Source organism: Triticum aestivum, chromosome 7A (assembly GCF_018294505.1).
Source record: "Triticum aestivum cultivar Chinese Spring chromosome 7A, IWGSC CS RefSeq v2.1, whole genome shotgun sequence".
NCBI lineage: Eukaryota > Viridiplantae > Streptophyta > Magnoliopsida > Poales > Poaceae > Triticum > Triticum aestivum.
Window position 1 is genome coordinate 633,300,289 of NC_057812.1, and position 22,194 is coordinate 633,322,482.

The following is a 22,194-nucleotide window of genomic DNA, read 5'->3' on the forward strand; positions in this document are numbered from 1 at the left end:
TGCTATCAATTATTCTCTCAATTTGTACTTCATTTGCAACACGAAGATGTACAGGACGAAGATTTTGCTCTTGCTGATCATTGTCATCGTTAGAAGGATTGTCTTCAGGCTGAGCATTGTCTTCAGGTTGATCATTGTCTTCAGGTTGATCAGGTGCGGAGATGATAAGTTCCTCTTCAGGCTGAGCTTCAGAAGGTATGATTTCTCCAGTTCCCATAAGTTTGATTGATTCACTGGATGGAACTTCATCTAGCACATTTGGCAGATGCTCTCTTTGCGAGCCGTTAGTCTCATCGAACCGCACATCCATAGTTTCAACCACTTTATAGTGAAAGAGGTTGAAGACTCTGTAGGAGTGCGAATCCTTTCCATATCCGAGCATAAAACCTTCATGTGCTTTTGGTGCAAATTTTGATGTGTGATGTGGATCCTTGATCCAGCACCTGGCGCCAAATACTCTAAAGTAACTAACATTTGGCTTCTTGCTAGTAAGGAGCTCATAAGATGTCTTGTTCATAAGCTTGTGAAGATAAACATGATTGATTGTATGGCATGCAATATCAATGGCTTCAGGCCAGAATTTTCTTGGAGTCTTGTATTCATCAAGCATCGTCCGAGCCATCTCAATAAGTGTTCTGTTCTTGCGTTCGAAGACGCCATTCTGCTGTGGCGTGTATGGAGCTAAGAATTCATGTGTGATGCCCAAAGTATCAAGATATGTATCTAGGCCAGTGTTCTTGAATTCAGTGCCATTGTCACTTCTGATGTGCTTTATCTTGACGCCATAGTTGTTCATTGCTCGATTGGCGAAGCGTCTGAAGACATCCTGCACTTCAGTCTTGTAGAGGATTATATGCACCCAAGTATATCTTGAATAATCATCAACAATGACAAAGCCATAGAGACAAGTAGTAGTAGTAAGAGTTGAGTAATGAGTGGGACCGAAAAGATCCATGTGGAGCAGTTCGAAGGGTTGAGTCGTTGTCATGATTGTCTTCGAGAGATGCTTGGCCCTCGTCATCTTTCCTGCTTCACAGGCACCGCATAAGTGATCCTTCTTGAACTTGACGCCCTCGATGCCTATGACATGCTTCTTTCTTGCAAGAGTGTGCAAGTTCCTCATGCCAGCATGCCCTAGCCTCCGATGCCAGAGCCAGCATTCTGAAGCTTTTGCTAGGAGACATACGGCAAGCTGTGGTCCTGCTGAGAAATCTACCACGTACAAATCATCTTTCCGATACCCTTCAAACACTAGAGACTTGCCGGATTCCATTAGAACAAGGCAACGATATTTTCCAAACATCACAATCATGTTTAAATTGCAAAGCATTGAGACAGACATTAAGTTGAAACCAAGGGATTCAACAAGCATGACTTTATCCATGTGTTGATCCTTTGAGATTGCAACTCTACCTAGACCCAATACCTTACTTTTACCAGTGTCAGAAAATGTGATGTGACTTTTGTCAGATGGACGTAAGGTTGAATCCATAAGAAGGCTTCACTTGCCAGTCATGTGATTGGTACACCCACTATCAATAATCCATTCTGAAGCAGCTGGTGTCGTACCCTACAGTGCAGTTAGGGGGATAGGCTTCACGAAGAGAATTGTGAAGCAAAAACATTTGACGAGCCAATGGATTATGAAAGCTTAGATCGAGATTAGGACTGATAGGGCAAGTAGCAAGCGACTCAGGAACAAAGTACATAATAAGACCATTTGGGCATTTGATCTTGCGCCCTACAAGATGTTTAAGGTCCCCAGCAATAGCTTCAGACGATTTTGGTTTTCGGCTGGAGACATTTCCTTGCAAAAGAGAGTTAAGCTTTCTTAGCCACCCACATCTTCAAGGGTGGCTTCGAAGCAATGAGTCTAAGTGCAGCATCTGAGAACTTTGGCTTTGGAGCCCTAGCAAAAAGTCTTGCAGGTGGACAATAGTACTCATAAGAATAAGCAAAATAGTTCTTGGTCCTATGAACATGGCGGTTTGATGAAACGTGCTCATATTCACAGGCCTGAGTATGGCTTCCCTGCAAAACATTTGCGTTAGTGCGACTCAGGTGAGTCCTCTGTCTATATGAAGCCTTTGGACCGTATGAAGCCTGTGGTCTGGGGTTTGTCTTCTTCACCTGTGGTGTCATGATGACATTCACAGGAAGATTCTCCAAACACCTTTTCGGCACCCAGACCTTCTTCATAGTCGGTCCATTCCTGTAGTTAGTACCAATATACCTGGCAAGCACTTCACACTTCTGATTCTTAAACAGTTTATAGTTTGCATCAAAGGATTCATCAATAACAATGGGATTAGCACAAGTGAAGCCAGATAGGGTGGATGGATCCACTGAAGGTCCCTTTGCAGCAACCCATGTGGTTTTGGGGTACTGCTCAGGTTTCCAGTAAGAGCCATCAGCATTCATTTTCCTTTCGAACCCAACACCCTGTTTCCTAGGGTCTGATGCCCTTTGAGGCTTTTGAACATCCCTGTTTCAAGCAATGTCTTCAACCTAGCATTCTCATCAGCAATAGTAGTGGCATCCTCAGCAGAGGGGTTAGTTGGCACATCAACAGTTGAAGATATTGCAATAGTAGCAGCAGTAGAACAACCAGCAATAGAAGTAGCGTTGTCATGCTCAATACATTTAATACATGGTGGTTCAAATCCTTCCTGAGCTGAACTGATCTATTTGGCGCGAAGTGACTCGTTTTCCTTTTGAAGATCTTCATGAGCCGCTCTCAATTTCTCAAGATCTTGCTTCCTTTGAAGATAATCATAGGAAAGCTTTTCATGAGTTGTTGAGAGCGTTTCATGACGACTTTCAAGTTCCTCATACTTAACGTGAAGATTTTTTATGTCTTCAATTAAGGACTGAGATCGAGTCATTTTAGTGTCTAACAGGTCATCACTTTTGTCTAACAGTTTTTGAATATGTTCCATAGCTTTCTGTTGTTCAGTTGCAATTTTAGCAAGTGTTTTGTAGCTGGGTTTGGAACCACAATCAGAGTCATCTTCACTGGAAGTTTGAGAGTGAGTAGTCCGTGTGTTTACCTTGGCACCGCATACCATGAAGCAGTAGGTAGGAGCGGAGTAGTCCTTGTCATTTGCATCGGTGTCGGTGACGGAGTCATTGTCTTCAGTGTTGAAGATGGACTTGGCAACATATGCTGTAGCCAGACTCGCAACGCCAGAATCGGACTCCTCCTCAGACTCCACCTCCACCTCCTCAGAAGCGGACTCCTCCTCTGAATCCATTTCCTTGCCAACAAACGCACGTGCCTTGCCAGATGAGCTCTTCTTGTGTGAGGAAGACTTTGAGGAGGACTTGGAAGAATACTTTGAGTATTTCTTCTTTTTCTTGTCGTCAGAATCATACTCCTTGCTCTTCTTTTTCTTCTTGTTCTCATGTCCCACTGCGGACACTCAAAGATGTAGTGGCCAGGTTTCTTGCACTTGTGGCATGTTCTCTTCTTGTAGTCATGAGCAGAAGCTTCATCATTCCTTGAGCTTGATCATGAGGACTTTCTGAAGCCTTTCTTCTTGGTGAATTTTTGAAACTTCTTCACAAGCATAGCAAGATCCTTTCCAATGTCTTCAGGATCATCAGAACTGCTGTCAGACTCTTCTTCAGATGAGGAGACAGCTTTTGCCTTCAAGGCACGAGTTCGCCCATAGTTGGGACCGTAGATGTCTCTTTTCTCAGAAAGCTGAAACTCGTGTGTGTTGAGCCTCTCAAGTATGTCAGACAGATCGAGTGTTTTGAAGTCAGGACGTTCTTGAATCATCAGGGCTAGGGTGTCAAACGAGCTGTCAAGTGATCTCAGGAGTGTCTTGACAACTTCATGCTTGGTGATCTTAGTGGCGCCGAGGGCTTGAAGCTCATTCGTGATGTCAGTGAGTCGATCAAACGTGAGCTGAACATTCTTATTGTCATTTCTCTTGAAGCGGTTGAAGAGGTTGCGAAGGACACTGATTCTCTGATCTCTCTGGGTTGAGACGCCTTCGTTGACCTTGGAGAGCCAGTCCCAGACTAGCTTAGATGTTTCCAAAGCACTCACACGGCCATACTGTCCTTTGGTCAGATGACCACATATGATGTTCTTGGTAGTGGAGTCCAGTTGAACGAACTTCTTGACATCAGTAGTGGTGACACCTTCACCAGCCTTGAGAACGCCATTCTTGACGACATACCATAGGTCGACATCAATAGCTTCAAGATGCATGCGCATCTTATTCTTCCAGTAGGGATATTCAGTTCCATCAAAGACTGGGCACACAGCGGAGACTTTGATTATCCCTGCAGTCGACATAGCTAAAACTCCAGGTGGTTAAACCGAATCACACAGAACAAGGGAGTACCTTGCTCTGATACCAATTGAAAGTGCTAGTGATTGACTAGAGGGGGGGGGGTGAATAGGCGATTTTTATGAAAGTCTTCAAAACATGAAAGTTTCGAAGACAAACGATAGAAATAAACCTATTACCATGCAGCGGAAGGTAGACTACACTAGGCAAACCATAGTCAAGTATTCAATGGAGTGAAAGCACAATGACTAATAGCAGCTAGGCAGTAAAGATCAAGTAGGAAGATATTGTGAAGCCAATCAGAACAAGCAGTCACTTAGTGAAGACAAAAGATAAAGCAATCATACAATGACTTCACAAGGACCAACAGTAAGTAAAGGGAAGGGCAGGATGAAACCAGTGACTCGTTGAAGACAATGATTTGTTGGACCAGTTCCAGTTGCTGTGACAACTATACATCTGGTTAGGGAGGCTGAGATTCAACTCAGAAGACCTCGTCTTCACCTTATTCCCCTTGAGCTAAGGACACCCAGTCCTCGCCCAATCACTCTGGTAAGTCTTCAAGGTAGACTTCCAAACCTTCACAGACTTCGTTCACCGACGATCCACAATGACTCTTGGATGCTCAGAACGCGATGCCTAACCGGCTGGAGGATTCACAGTCCTCAAGTGTAATAAGTCTTCAGATCACACAGACAGGAAGACTTAAGTGATGCCTAACACTCTTTGGCTCTGGGTGTTTAGGGCTTTGTCCTCGCAAGGAATTCTCTCTCAAAGGCTTCGAGGTGGGTTGCTCTCAAACGACAAAAGCCGTACACTAACTCTGAGCAGCCAACCGTTTATGGTTGTAGGGGGTGGGCTATTTATAGCCACTAGGAAACCCGACCTGATTTGTCCGAAATGACCCTTGGTCACTAAGGAACTGACACGTGTCCCAACGATCAGATTTCAAATACACACGGCAACTTTACTTGAGCTACAAGCAAAGCTGACTTATCCAACTCTTGACAAGATTTGCTCTCATAGTCTTCACTCGAAGACATAGGATTTTGGTTAAGCATCACTTCAGTCATTCTGACTAGTTCACTTGGACCCCACTTAACAGTACGGTGGTTCCTATGACTCAACAAAGAAGAAAAAGAACGACGAAAGAACTAAGTCTTCGCGCTCCATAGTCTTCTTGCAATGTCTTCTCTTGTCATAGTCTTCAATGTGAATGTCTTCACATACCACCTTTGACTTCAATGTGTTCTTACATTTTTAGGGGTCATCTCTGGTAGGAAAACCGAATCAATGAGGGACTTCTACCTATGTTATCCTGCAATTCTCACATACACATTAGTCCCTCAACTAGGTTTGTCATCAATACTCCAAAACCAACTAGGGGTGGCACTAGATGCACTTACAACCCCCTAGTCCAGGACACCGTTAGTAGCCCCCTGAACAGGTCTTCAAGTTAGGGACGCTCCTCGATTCTTCCGAACCGTTCTTCATCTTCGGACGTCGGTCTTGAAAACTGGTTCAACAAATCTTCTCATCTTCGATCTTGAGGATCGCCGAAATGCATTCGACGAGTTTACACGTCGGGTATCCGAGGAGCCCCTTTAAGTTTCCGGCCTTTATCAATGCCTTGTTATTTTTATGCCACACCTCGGGTTTGAATTGTTCCCGGGCGGCAGCGTCCTCTTGCGTCCGAGCTCCAACACCGGACTGCATTCGAGGTATCTTTTGCAGCCGAGCACCAATACCGGACCGCTTCCAAGCTCTAACGCCGGAATGTATCCGAGCTCCAACGCCGGACTATGTATCCGAGCTCCAACGCCGGACTGTATCCGAGCTCCAACGCCGGACTGTATCTGAGGTGTCGTAAATCACCTTGGTTCAAAGAAGTTTGAAAGTGTTTAGCCGAGCTTAATGCCGGAAATGCCCTCTATGGAGCCAGCCACTAGCGCCCGAGCTTTATGCCGGACTTCTTCCGAGGTGGTGCACCACCCCGAATGTGGGCCGATTTTTGTCAATATTTTTGATTGGTGCAATTTATTCTCTGCCGAGATATATAGCCAGTAGCCTCAAGGTGGGTATCAGTCTAAAACCCAAGATGCACATGAAGGATGACATAAGACCGCCGATCCCAATAGCCGCTGAGACTCAGGTTGATTTGCAAAATCGGTCTGAGGATCAAGTCCTAGCTCGGCAGAATACTTCGGAACACAAAAAGCGGCGTGCTCAGTCCTCGAGACTCAGGTTGGGTGCGGCCGACCAACCCGAGGATCAAAATCTCCTCGGAAATTGTATTACACTTAAATTTTCTGCACTGGATTGCCAATGCAGTAGCCCCCGAGACACTGGTCGAGTGGCAACACCAGATCAGGGGATCGATGTGCCCTTGGAATATTTGTAAATAATGAGCGCAAAGCCCAGTAGCCCCTGAGCCTTGATGTGGGCACGGGTGGCCAAATTAAGGATCGATATCCATAGTAAAATCACAAATTATGTATAATGACTATATGTATCCAAGTACTTTACGTCATTAATGCTCGGATCCGCATTGTACAAAACTTTGTTGACCGACCATCAGCGTCCACCTCCTCGGCCAGTAGCCGAGGAGTGTTTGTCCTACTTTATAAAGCCTTTATGAGGGCAAAGATTTACGACAAACAAGGCAAACTGGCCATACAGTTTTATAAACAAAGGTACGCAGAGAGATATGTTATATTACTGTTTAACAATAGAAATGTCTTTCAAAGAAAATAGTCCCGCTACCGGTTCCTTTCTTTGGGTTGTCATGCTAAGCATGATCATGAAACCTCAGCTCGAATGTAAGAGCGAAATATCGAGGATTTAGTTTGGGAGGCCAGTTAATAGCCCCCGATAGTGTTCGGCGACAATCGAGGTCAAGCCGTAAACACTTCGGCCATTGTTATGAATGGCCCGTCATTTAACACCATCATCGGATCGCTGACCAGTTTACGCTTATTGTGACAGTTAGTTTTCGGCTTTCTCCACTGAGGTGCTTGACCATGCGATCTGGAAGCACAATCGCAGTGGTTCTCCCTTTGCACAACAAGCCGAACAAAGCGGAACGTAGGAGGAAAGCACAGGAGCTGGGCAACCCAACTATTGACCGAAGACACAATTCGAAACCGATGCATATATAGCAATATCCGAGAATGTTTTTGCAGAATCCCTAAAGGTGTCCGGCGTTGCACTGCGAGACTAATGCTGGAAAAGCACAAATAGTTTAAAAGTGCCATAGGCTCGAAAAGCCAAAAAACTTATTCAAAAGTTTAATGTACGAACTAGATCAAGTGTTCGGTGCCAATCCGAAAATTGGACTTGAAAAAAAAGTGCTTCTGCCGTGCTTTAACATGACACATCCTATCTCAAGACTTCAAGCAGGTCAGCCTACGGCTTCAACCTCCTATCCTGAAGGTGGAGTACTTCTCATTAGGCCAGTTTAGCAAACTAAACTCTAGCGGTTTCGAGAGAGAATTTAGGCTCCTCAGCTAGTGACCACATACTTGTGTCAAAAAAAGGAATGATAAATAATAATAATAATAATAATAAAACTTTGCAATGACTAAGCGGAAGAACACTTATCATAAAATGGCTCATATAAATTTAAGAGCCCCCAAGTGACTTGGGTAAAAGAATGATTGCATGTACCGAAGTACTTATATCATATCTATGTTCAACCGAACTTTAAACGCATCTTAACGAACCGTCGACTTCTCCCTCTTCGGTCAAGGACCGAAAAGTGTTATGCACTCCATCTGTCAAGAATATCGACAGTGTTTCCAATAAGCAGGCAATCAGGCCATAAGGCTGTAACAGACAAAGCGCGCTCAGGGAACTTATGCTATATTACTGCGAAGTGTAAGAAGCATCTTCGAAGAAAATAGTACCCCCACCGATACCTTTCTTCGGTGCTCATTGTTATTATGAGACTTGTGCAATAGATTTTTTTGTACTCATGAGTTCCGTTGTGTGCCGACCATGATTGAAAACAATAATAGCGCTAGCTTTCGGCTTCACCCAGTCTGAGGTCAGAGCTCGGAGGACCCGGTCATGACAATCGCAGAGGTGCTCCCTTTACTCCCTAGCCGAACAATCGGGAACGTAGGGGTAAGCACAGGAGCCAGGCAACCCAGCTTGCAAATTGCTTAAGTCAATATGGTGCATATTGTGGCGTAATACACGAACAAGGAACGAAGCCGTAAAAGTATAATCATATGCAAGAGGAAAAGCTTCATAAAGGAAGCTCCCAAATAAACGGGGTATTTGAGTATGTGTGTCACAAACAAAGTTTGGACAAGGAAATTTTTTACAAGCAACTTTTTTCCAAAAAAGTATAATGCTTGGTCAAACCGAACACAAGTTAAAAATTAAAACTTTGAGCATGAAAGCGACTTAGCTGGTTAATGTGTTCGGCATTGATGACGCGGTCCGAGCTTGATGCGGGACGAGGTTCCATCCCCCAAGCCAGTCCCGAGGTGGCGGAGCGGAGAGCTCGACACGCCGAAGTGGTGACATAGCACGGTCAATGCCGACCGGCAGAATGATGCCGAAGTCCCCGGATCATTTTCCTGTGCACAAAAAATAGTGCAAATCGGAGATAATAGTAATAATAATAATTAAAAAAATCGTTGCATAATAAATAATTTATGCAAAGTGAGTAATAAAAGAAATATGGCCTGGTGCGGAAGTCAATGTCGATGCAGGGCATCGGCGTGATGCGGTAAAGGCGTGGCAAAGCCTGAATTCAAAGGTCGGTCCGAGTTCCGGATGCGGCGTTCGCCGGACTATGTACGGAAACTGACCGAACCACCACACGACCGTCGTTAATGCAGCCATCATTTGATAGACCTATGTACAGATGATGGACAAAACAGAGTAATAATTCCTTGAGAAAAATAAACCCAAACAAGCAAAAAATACTAGGATTAATAGCACCTGGTTTATTTGTTGTAGCAATCCGAAGAAAGGTGATTCCCAAAATTGAGACTCGATCCTCACACCCATTGCTTGATGGGCGATAAAGCGACGGTATGTCGATGCTAGAAAAGGTTGGCTCGCCGAGGCAAAGCCCTCGGTCCAGCTAACGTGACGGAGCTGGTCGGCTAGTGACGCCGAAGTCTCCGGAGTAGGTTGATGAAGAGATGATGAAGCCCCCGGTCCAACCGAGATGTCGAAGCCTCGATGTCAGCCGATGAGTCGAAGTAGGTCAGCGTGATGGACACCAGCTTGAAGAAGCAATAGTGCGGCCCTGCCGATGCAGGTCGTGATGTGGTCGATGCCGGCTTGATGAAGTGACCGTGCGGCGATGCCGGTATGCCTACTCCGTGTAATCTGTGGGGCGGCGATGTTGGTGATGATTTATCCTTCGCGATGCCGGACTCTTGTTCGGCTTGCCGAGATGATGATCCGAAGAGGTTGAGCTTGGCTCAACAAAGTAACGACGTGTCTAGCGCAGGTTGGCAGCCGTGGAGCAATATTGCCGGACTGGTTTTGACACCAGCATGATGTTGAAGATCATGTTCAAAAGATCTTAAAGTTAGTGGGATGTGTTCGGAAACAAAACACAATACTCCATACAAAACTTCCTTCAAAAGGGATGTCCGAAATCCCGTTCATGAAAAAGTCGAACTCGGGTCGGATTCGTTTTCGCGCTGAAAACAGATCCGAAAAGTGATGCACTAATCGGAAGGTTCCCAGAGTTTGGACGGTCGGATCGAGCTGAAATTTTGAGAGGTGGTAGATATAGGAATTCCGCAGCCTATCAACGGTTGGATCTTCCTAAGGACGTCCGAGCTAGAAGCTGGACACCACGCCCTAAACTCATCCAGATTCCTGTCCAGATTTGACAGGGCTCCGGTATATCGTGGATTGCTAGAGATTCCTCCATCGGAACTCGGCGAAATTTTGCAGGGTTGTTATAGACTCAATTCCGTACAATTCCACCAAAGCGATCGTTAAAAAGACACTTGAGGAGGCGGTGGCGGCGGACACAAGTTTGCTGTCCAGAAAAACAACACGGTCGCCCGAGGGCAATGTTGACGTTGAGCCCCCGGGCTCCCTGGATGATTCCTCCATGATCTTGATAGAGATCGAGTTGATGTTTATAAAGGCTCTCATCCGAACATGACAATCGGAGGTAGGGCGCAGTCCTTGGTCAAACCAAGGTGACCAGTCGAGCTGGTGACGAAGATGCCGAAGTTGCAGTTGATCTGCAGGCGAGCCATCAACCTTTTGCCGAACACACAGTGGAACTCTCAATGAAAGCACCAATGTCGGTGTCAAAACTGGCGAATCTCGGGTAGGGGGTCCCGAACTGTGCGTCTAAGGCGGATGGTAACAGAAGGTAGGGAACACGATGTTTTACCCAGGTTCGGGCCCTCTTGATGGAGGTAAAACCCTACGTCATGCTTGATTAATATTGATGATATGGTTAGTACACGAGTAGATCTACCACGAGATCAGAGAGGCTAAACCCTAGAAGCTAGCCTATGGTATGATTCTATGTATATTGTCTATCGACTAGCCTGGCCTCGGTTTATATAATGCACCAGAGGCCTAGGATAACAAGAGTCCTAGCCGAATACGCTGGTGGGGAGGAGTCCTTGTCTTGATCGCTAAGTCTTGTGGAATCTTCCTTGTATGCGGCAGCTGTCCGAATTGACCGATGAGTATACAGCCATGGGGGTCCTCGGCCCAATCTAACAGATCAGGAGATGACGTGGTGGGTATCCCCTAGTCCAGGACACCGTCACATCCACTTGAGGGAAATTTGCTACTGTCCTACAAACCTCTGCACTTGGAGGCCCAACAACGTCTACAAGAAGAAGGTTTTGTAGTAGACATCATCCATTTGCGGTTTTTGGCCCGGGTATGGCTAGGTTTTTCACGTCCGAATAGGTGGCCGTCGTCGCGTGTCGAGGTATGTCCTCGCGATCCGTAGATCGCTCTTGAGTGTCCTGCTCTACCACCCAAGTCCTGTTGAAGGTCGTATGTACAACCCTGAGCTGTTTTGTTCTTGCCTTTACGACAAGGTGGGGCGGTCTGGTGTTCAGCTTGGGTTGCCGCTTTACCCGGACCAAGTTGTGGTCGACCCGCCGCCTTGTGCGATGATGGCACGGACTTGAGCGCCTTGTCGTCACCCTGGGGTAGAAATCTACGCTTCGGGTAGCTTTTGGCTGGGCCACTAAGGCCGTATTCTTCGGCGGCTAGGACTTCGGTCCATCTATCGTTGAGCAGATCTTGGTCTGCTTGCAGCTGCTGTTGCTTCTTTTTCAGGCTCCTTGTAGTGGCTATTCGTTGGCGCTTGAAGCGCTCCTGCGCAAGAGGTTCCTCAGGCACGATGAAATCCTCGGTGTCGAGGCTCACCTAATCCTCAGAGAGCGGAAGGTAATTGTCGTCCTCTGAATCTTCGTGCGTGGCCTGTTTACCAGGGCTAACCTGCCCATCTTCCCGTTCATCTTGGTCTTTAGCTGTGTCAACGGGGTCTTCGTTGTCTTCGGCATTGTCGTCCATACCGTCAATGTTCTCGGAGTCGTGATCAAGTGTATCGGTTGATTCCTCGACCATGGCTATGAAGTGGGCGGTGGGTGGGAAGCAAAATCCTCCACCGTCAGCCCCTGGTTCGAGCCAGATGTAGTTTGGCTGTGAGTCCTCTGCCAAGGGCAGGTTCTTTAACGAGTTTAACACATCGTCCAAAGGCGAGTGCCCGAAGATGTCTGTGGCACTGAACTCGAAGATCGATAAACGATCAAGTTCGTCGTCCGTGGGCTCACGAGGTTCGGAACTTACAGTCGGAGACGAGTCCGGAGTTCCGGTGACAAAGATGTCATGAGAGGTTAAGTCTGTGTGCAGCTCCAACGCCGTGGAATCTGTGGCCTCCGTGGTGGGGTTGACCCTCCCGTCCTTGGATGGTGCAGCTTGCTCCGGATCTAGGGCCAGAGCGGTTACAGGAGCAATCTCCTGGATGCGGCCTGATGACAGATTTAGGTCATGATCATCGAGGTGACCGGGAGTGGCTACCGCGGTCTCGAATCCGGTGAAGATCAAGTCTTCACGGATGTCCGCAATGTAGTTCAAGCTCCCAAATCTGACCTGATGGCCAGGGGCGTAGCTTTCGATCTGCTCCAGATGGCCAAACGAGTTGGCCCGCAGTGCGAAGCCGCCGAACACGAAGGTCTATTCGGGGAGAAAAGTTTCTCCTTGGACGGCGTCATTATTGACGTTTGAAGGGGCCATCGAACCTTTTAGTGACAGCTCAGAGGAACTCTCAATGAAAGCACCAATGTCGGTGTCAAAACCGGCGGATCTCGGGTAGGGTGTCCCGAACTGTGCGTCTAAGGTCGATGGTAACAGGAGACAAGGGACACGATGTTTACTTAGGTTCGGGCCCTCTCTATGGAGGTAATACCCTACGTCCTGCTTGATTGATATTGATGAATATGAGTATTACAAGAGTTTATCTACCTCGAGATCGTAATGGCTAAAGCATAGAGGTCTAGCTTATATGGCTATGATAATGACTATCCCCTATCCAGACTAAGTACTCCGGTTTATATAGACACTGGGAGGATCTAGGGTTGCACAAGGTCGGTTACAAAGAAGGGAATCTACATATCCGGTCGCCAAGCTTGCCTTCCACTCCAAGGAGAGTCCCATCCGGACACGAGTGCAGTCTTCGATCTTGTATCTTCACAGCCCATCAGTCCGGCCCATGGTTAACAGGCCGAACGCCCGAGGACCCCTTAGTCTAGGACTCCCTCAGGGAGCAAACTGCTTCCCACCGCCGATTCTCCCCACCGCACAACCGCCCACGACCAAGAAGCCACCTCGCCGCCCCTGCCACATCCGACCGGCACGCTCGTCGGACGCCGTCACACTCGTCGGACACCGATAGGGCAGCTAGCTGGTCTATGGGCGACGCGACTCCCCTCATCGGTCGTCTCCTTCTTCAACGCCCGCAAGCTGTTTGACAGTTTGCCAAGGTACGAAATGGACTCCACTGACGAGTTCTTTTTTCACAATTTCCTTTGCGACTCCGACGTTTCATCATCCGACGATGCGGAGGAGATATTGGCTGCCGTGTTGGTCCATCACCACCTCAACAGCCAGCAGCTGTTGTTCCGTGGCTCCATTCCAGGCCACCTTCCGGCGCTGAATCGCAACCGAGACAGCGGGCATTTCCTTCTCTGGAAGGACTACTTTGATACAACAAACCCATTGTTCAAACATCACAAATTCCGCCGCCGTTTCCGTATGAGTAGGCATGTTTTCAATCGTATTAGAGAGGGAGTGGTCGGCTATGATGACTACTTCGAGTGCAAAGAGGATGTCATCGGCAAGATTGGTTTCTCCTCTTATCAGAAATGCACGGCCGCCATCCGAATGGTTGCATACGGAGTGCCCGGTGATCTCATTGACGAGTACGTCCGTATGAGCGAGTCTACATGCCTAGAGTCCCTGTATAAGTTCTGCAAGGCTGTTATTGTCATGTTTGGCCCTGAGTACTTGAGAGAGCCGATAGATGAAGATACAACCCGTTTGTTGGCGATGAATCCCAGTAGGGGCTTCCCGGGGATGCTTGGCAGCATAGACTGCATGCACTAGGAGTGGAAGAACTACCCTTCTGCTTGGCAAGGGCAGTATAAGGGACATGTCGGGGCTTTCACTGTCATACTAGAGGCCGTGGCGTCTCAAGATCTCTGGATCTGGCACTCTTTCTTTGGGATGTCTGGATCACACAATGATATCAACATGCTTCAACGCTCGCCGGTGTTTTGTAGGCTTGCCAAAGGCAACAGCCCACCGGTGAACTTTACTGTCAACGACCACAACTACGACAAAGGGTACTATCTGGGTGACGATATCTATCCTCAGTGGACCACTATTGTCAAGACAACACCCAACCCTGTTGGAGAGAAAAGGAAAAGATTTGCCCAAGAGCAAGAGAGTGCTAGGTGAAGGAAATATGCCCTAGAGGCAATAATAAATTTATTATTTATTTCCTTATTTCATGATAAATGTTTATTATTCATGCTAGAATTGTATTAACCGGAAACATAATACATGTGTGAATACATAGACAAACAAAGTGTCACTAGTGTGCCTCTACTTGACTAGCTCGTTGATCAAAGATGGTTATGTTTCCTAACCATAGACATGTGTTGTCATTTGATAAACGGGATCACATCATTAGGTGAATGCTGTGATTGACTTGACCCATTCCATTAGCTTAGCACTTGATCGTTTCAGTTTACTGCTATTGCTTTCTTCATGACCTATACATGTTCCTATGACTATGAGATTATGCAACTCCCGATTACCGGAGGAACACTTTGTGTGCTACCAAACATCACAACGTAACTGGGTGATTATAAAGGTGCTCTACAAGTGTCTCCGATGGTACTTGTTGAGTTGGCATATATCGAGACTAGGATTTGTCACTCCGATTGTCGGAGAGGTATCTCTGGGCCCTCTCGGTAATGCACATCACTAAAGCCTTGCAAGAAATGCAACTAATGAGTTAGTTGCAGGATAGTGCATTACGGAACGAGTAAAGAGAGTTGCCGGTAATGAGATTGAACTAGGTATTAAGATACCGACGATCGAATCTCGGGCAAGTAACATACCGATGACAAAGGGAACAACGTATGTTGTTATGCGGTTTGACCGATAAAGATCTTCGTAGAATATGTAGGAGCCAATATGAACATCTAGGTTCCCCTATTGGTTATTGACCGGAGACATGTCTCGGTCATGTCTACATAGTTCTTGAACCTGTAAGGTCTGCACGCTTGACATTCGGTGACGATCGGTATGAGTTTATGTGATTTAATATACCGAAGATAGTTCGGAGTCCCAGATGAGATCAGGGACATGAGGAGGTGTCTCGAAATGGTCGAGACGTAAAGATTGATATATTGGACGACTATATTCGGACATCGGAAAAGGTTCTGAGTGATTCGGGTATTTTTCGGAGTACCGGGGAGTTACGGGAATACAGGGAAGAAGTATTGGGCCTCATGGGCCAAGTGATGGAAGAGAGGAGGCAGGGCGCGCGACCCCCCTAGCCCAAACCGAATTGGACTAGGGGCCGGCCCCCCTTTCCTCCTTTCCTCCATCTCCTTCCTTCTCCCCTTCCCCCTTCCTTTCCTCCTCCTAGTAGGAGTAGGAAAGGGGAGTCCTACTCCTACTAGGAGGAGGACTCCTCCTCCTGGCATGCCCCAGGAGGGACGGCCTCCCCCTTTGCTCCTTTATATACGGGGCAGGGGGGCACCCTAGGATAGACAAGTTGATCATTGATCCCTTAGCCATGTGTGGTGCCCCCTCCACCATAATCCACCTCGATCATATCGTAGCGGTGCTTAGGTGAAGCCCTGCGTCGGTAGCAACATCATCACTGTCATCACGTCATCATGCTGACGGAACTCTCCCGTGAAGCTCTGCTGGATCATAGTTCATGGGTCGTCATCGAGTTGAACGTGTGCTGAACTTGGAGGTGCCATGCGTTCGGTACTTGGATCGGTCGGATCGTGAAGATGTTCGACTACATCAACCGCATTCTCATAACGCTTCCGCTTACGGTCTACGAGGGTACATGGACAATACTCTTCCCTCTCGTTGCTATGCATCACCATGGTCTTGCGTGCGCGTAGGAATTTTTTTGAAATTACTACGTTCCCCAACACAAGGAAGGATGTTGGGCGTGCCTTTGGTGTTTTGCAATCTCTATGGGGCATCGTTCGGTATCCTGCTAATACTTGGAGCACGCGGAAACTATGGGAGGTGATGACTGCTTCTGTGATCATGCACAATATGCTCGTAGAAGACGAGCGCCTGGAACGTCTGTACGATCAAGGCTTTCAGTTTCAGGGTGAGAATGTTGTGCCTGAGCATGGAGTAGCGGCAACATTTGAGCAGTTCACTCAATTTCATGAAGACATGCGTGATTGGGAAACTCACGTGCAACTGCAAAATGATTTGGTTGAGCATATGTGGGCTCATGTTGGTAACCAATAGATGTATCTTCTTTTATTCATTTGCAAAACTATGTGAAACATTTTTATTTGTATTTGGCTTGTAAAACTATACTATTTTATTTGGGCGGCCAGACTATTTTGCTTGTAAAACATTTTCATTTGACAATATGTCGAATGCAAATCAATGTAAAATTGGGCGGCCAGCCGGCCATGCCGGCACATATGGGTCGGCGCGTTGGGCGCGCTGCCGACCCATATCAAAGACAGGGCGGATGCCGGGCGGCCGGCCAACCCAAACGGACAAAAAGCGAACGAAATCGCCGTCCGCTTGGGTCGGCCCATTGGAGTTGCTCGTACCCCCGCCAGGGTGTAACCCTGGCCCGTCTGTTAACACGTGTTCGTTTAAGCCCAGCGTCGGTAAATCCCCGGTCGAAACCCCTCCAGTCTTCGCAAAACAGACAGGGAAAAAATAATCGTCTCCCCACCCGTGGAACAAAACCCCGAGCGACCCGGAGGCGGACTCTCGCGTGCAACACGACGAAAGCGAACTCGCCGGCCGTGGCCACGATGTCTCCATGGATCCAACATCCTGCCCAGTAAGCTCTTCTCCTCCTCGGACTCCCCTCTCCTCGTCTTGACTACTCGATTGATGGATCTGTGCCTGCTGGGAGGGGTTAACCGAACGTGATTTGTTAAGGTAGGGATCGAGGGAATTTAGGAGTTTAATCCCTATAGGGATTGGGTGATAGCGTGAGGATCATCCAACCTCTGGGTGGATTGAATCCCCTAGGGGGTTGCTCCCCTGACTACCGAACAAGGCCTAAGTGGGTGGTAACTGTGGTCTCAACGTGTCATGGGTGAATGGCTCAGACTACTGCAACTGGGAAGGTATCGTCTGTAGCAGTGATGGCACAGTCACAGATGTGTTGTTGTGTTCCAAAGGCCTCAGAGGGGTCATCTCATTCTCACCATCCCTCAGAGGGGTCATCTCATTGTCCAAATACACATTTTGAAAAGTTGAAAATTCCGAACAAAAATCCTACGTGTATATCCGGACATTCTATGTGCTTGCACAAAGTTTTCAGTGAAAAACAAGGTTTTTTGTGGCTTGTGTAAAAACGACAATTTCGGATGTTTCATTACAACTATTCATTTTGCATTTCTTTATCTTTTTTACCCAAGCCACAAAAAACGATGTTTTTCACCGAAACTTTGTACATGCACATAGAATGTCTTGATATACCCACGGGATTTTTGTTCCAATTTTTTCAATTCTTCAAAATGTGTATTTAGACAATGGGTGCATATGCACCTAGGAGCCAAAACACCGAGCCCAGAGCTAGAAATTGGCAATGGGTTCATATGCACCTAGGAGCCATTGCCAATTTCTGGCTCTTGCACCTCAACCTATCCCACAATTCTCTTGAAGGCAATCTACCAGTGGAATTGTTCTTCTCCAGAAGCATCGTAGTCCTCAATGTCAGCTTCAACCGCCTTGATGGCAGGAGATCCAATCCTCAAATCATAGTTTTCCTATCAAGGTGTTGAATATCTCAAGCAACACCTTCACATGACCGTATCCGTCCAAAACGAGGCGCGCTTCGGTACACCCCCCAAACGTATAAGGGGAATGGGGTCATTTCACACGGCGTATTAGAATACCCGTCCGCCGTATGGGCCGGTCGCGCCCGCCCGCCCGCTGTGTACGCTCGTCCGATTTGAGAAAAAAAAGGCGCCCGATCGGGCGAACCCTATTTTCCCCTCGCCTCAGCCACCGCCTCTCATGCCGCCGCTGCAATCTCCGGCAGTACCTGGCCGACGGGGAAATAAAGTTGCTAGCAGCACCCAGTAATTTCGAAGCGTTGTGCGCGAAGCCGACGCCGACAACCGCCTAGGTCAGGCAGCCGCCGCCGCCTGCTGGGCATGTTGTTCGCCCTCAAGCGTCCGTCACCGGTGAATATCAACTCTATTGTCATGTCTGATGAAGGCAACGAGGTACGCGAGCCGCTGGCATAGTGATTTAAAAACGGATTTTAGTTGCGACGATGTTATGTGCTGTTTGGACGGATGTTTGATTATATATAAACGTGTATAGATGGAGGCGGAAATCGGATATGACGGTGATAATGGATGTAGCAAGGACGGATCATTGTGATTGGATGAAGACGAACATGGCAGGGAATATTATATGAGTTTGGATGAGTCTTACAGTGGCAATGTAAGTGGTCTGCATGTTGTCAAGCATATTAAATACAAGCAACCATGATGACACTAATATGTACTTGTTTGACTTTGCATAGGTAGGTGGGGATGATGACAATAATGATATGGATGTAGATGATTCATATGCTGAAAGCGGTAACCATGTAAGTTTAAAATTATGCAAGTTAGTTTAAAGTGACCTGACAAACGCATCAAATCTTACATATCATATTTAAAATTTGCGCAGATGGATGTGGAAGGGTACTATGAGTGGAATTTATTCGATGATGCCAATGATGAAAACAATGTTTATGCATCTTATAATGATAGCTCGAGCAAAGTAAGTAGTGCAAAGTGAATATATATGATAGTCCTCATACAATAACTTACTGACATATACGGTTGTTTGTATTTTTTTTCAGGGAGACGTTGGTGATCCAATAAAAAATGATGATGATGCCAATGGTGATGAGTGTAATTTTGACATTGGGTATTATGAATACCAGTAAGACTCATTAGACAGACATTGGATGGTGATGACCATGACGTTCAGGTCAGAAGAGGAGGCATATGATTTCTATAACAACTATGCGAAAAAATGTGGATTCAGCATTAGGAGGGACAACTTGAAATACGCGAAGGGTGTCGGCGCACGTAAGCTCTTGAGGAGATTTCTCTGTTCAAGGGCTGGGAAGTGACATGCCAAGTTTTGTACCATGGAAGGGAGGAACCGTAGGCTGAGAGCGAAGAGTCGGTGTTATTGCGAGGCCCATCTAACTGTGAAGCTTGATAGAGAGCACTCCATTTGGTATGCCAGCAGTTTCAGCGATGATCATAGTCACATTCTTGCTAGACCGGATGAAGTTACATATCTCCGGTCTCATAATCAGATAAAGGAATATCAGAAGCTCGAGATCTTAGCAATGGCAGGTGCTGGGATAAGAAAACATATGATTTATGACAACTTCGTTAGTAGGTATGGATCATATGCAAGGGCTGGTTTCGGGAGGAGCAAGCTTTATAACACGTGCTATAGGGAGAAAATGAAGTTGCTAGCAAAGGGTGATGCGGACACTGCGATTGGGATCATGATGGCCAGAAAGGCAAGGGATCCAGACTTTTTGTTTGACCACAGTGTTGATGTACAAGGCAAGCTGAAGAACCTGTTCTGGTGTGATTCTCAGTCACGTCGGGATTACCTTGACTTTGGTGATGTAACCGTCTTCGACAACACATATAAGATGAATAGGTACGGAATGCCATTCATACCTTTTGTTGGTCTAAACAATCATCGTTGCACCACTGTGTTCGGTTGTGCTGTTGTGTCAGACGAGACCGAAGATACATATGTTTGGTTGTTGCAGACCTTCTTGAGAGCTCACTGTCAGAAGAAGCCGAGGTTTGTAATTACTGACGGAGACGCAGCCATGATAAGGGCCATCAGGAAGGTCCTCACTAACGTGTGGCATCGACTTTGTTCGTGGCATATAGAGAAGAACATGCAGAAACACCTCCACCACAAGTCCCTTAAGGAGTTCATGTCTCTTATTTACTATGCTACTACACATGATGAGTTTGAGGCGAGATGGGTAGCTTTCAAAGCTAAATGGGAGTCGGAGAAAACTGAAACATGGTTTCCTAGGATGTACAGGAAGAAGAGGCTTTGGGCTGCATCATATCTCACCGGTGGGTTCTTCCTTGGTATGCGGAGTAACCAGAGGAGCGAGAGTCTGAACTCTTGCCTACATATGCATCTTGACTCTGGCATGACAATTGTTGATATGGTTGTGCATTATCAGAACTGCATTGTGCGGCTCCGTGAAAACGAGTCGTACGACAACCGCATGGCCACATAGACACTCCCGGTAGCAGTACTTAACGAGTTCAAATACATTGAGAAAGCCGCTGCCCTCACTTCACTGCGGTGAACTTTTACCTCTTGTAGAAAGAAATGAAGAAGGCAGCGGATCTTGAGATCATAGATAGACTCAGTGGAGCCGTCAGTCATAGACTCACAGTGGCATGGAAAAATAACACCCAACTGAGATTCAAAGTGGACTATACACCAACTAACTCAGAAGAAACAATGAGGTGCAGTTGTGATAGTATGAATCGTAATGGTCTCCCATGCAAGCATGTTCTTTATGTTTTGGCCAGGTTGAACATGAAGGAGTTACCTCAGTGCTTAGTGCTGCGAAGATTCACCAAGAATGCTAGAGGTGGACTGCCCGTGAAGCGCACTAGCGATCTCTTTGCATGGGGATGTGCAGGTACTGAGGAGAGAACTAAGTACAGTGAGTTGACTATTTTGTCTGTGGAAGCATCTCATGCGGCATGTCATAGACCATTTCTATTTGACAAACTGAAGGCTGCTCTGAAGGATGTAATAGCAAACAAGGACATTAAGGAGGAAGAATATGTGAGACAACATAGGGTTGCGTATGATGATGCTTTTATGCTGGATCGAGATCATGTTTTTGTTGGTGATCCACAGAAAGTCACTACGAAAGGAGCACCCAAAGGGCATAATAATACAGGCCATGGTAAGGAACCTGGCATGACTAAAAACGGTAGACCTAAAGTTTTCAATGAGAAACCTGCTGAACGCCTATGTAGTTTATGCAGAACAAAAGGTCATTTCAAAAACAATTGTCTTACGAATCCTAAGCATGTGTATATGTTTCTTTAATGTACTTTTGTTATTTAGTTTATTGTTTATGAAATTTTGACATATATTATGATCTTTCTATGAAAGAACATGTCATGATGATAGCACATATTGTTTGAATAAGTGGAACAAGTTCTTCACTAGAGTTGATGATTTATTTGGTTGTAATAAAGAATTCTACCTATAAATTTGTTTCTGGCACATCGCTACGGGAGACTTATAATTGGTGTTAACTTATGTCATATTTGTTGGCACTATACTCGTTGTTTTTCATATGATATGAGATATACACATTTTAACTTTAGAATATATATTTGTTGCCACTATAGTCATTGTTTTTAATATGATATGTGGTATACACATTTTTATTTAGAATATATGATTTGATATATAGATCATGGAGTGTTGGGCGATCGGAGGCGTTTTACGACCGCCGGTTGCTTAAATTTTTTTGAAAGCAATAGCTGCTGGGCCATGAGTGGCGCCAGCCGACGCAAAAGGGGCGTTCAACAACAGGACGAAAACGACACAAGACACAAGGATGATTCAGGTGCCGGAGCAGACGGTGATCCCGAGGCTACAGCGCCCTATGGTGCAGGGGGTGCAGGTGGGCAGGGGGCGAATCCACCTCGGGGGGGGGGGGGGGGGGGGGGGGGGCGCAAACTGCAACCCGAGATCCCGACGTGTTAACTTGAAGAACACGATGAGCACGTGGCGCTTGTTGAGCCCCCTCGCAGGCCATCTCGTGGCGAGCACGTGGTGCTTGTTGAGCCGCACGAGGCGAGCACGCGACGCGCGACACGGGCGACGTTCGCCTCCTGACAGTATATCCGACACGGGATCCCGATGTGTCAACTCGAAGAACACGATCACAACACGGTATTTTAAAGCCCCAAGCTCGTACATTTGCGTGAACGCTCATTCAATGCAAAATATAAAATAAATTTGTAAATAACAAATGTTTAGAATGTACGTTAAATAAGTCAGTCACGCGACATAATCTTGACATGTGAAAAATGTTTAAAAC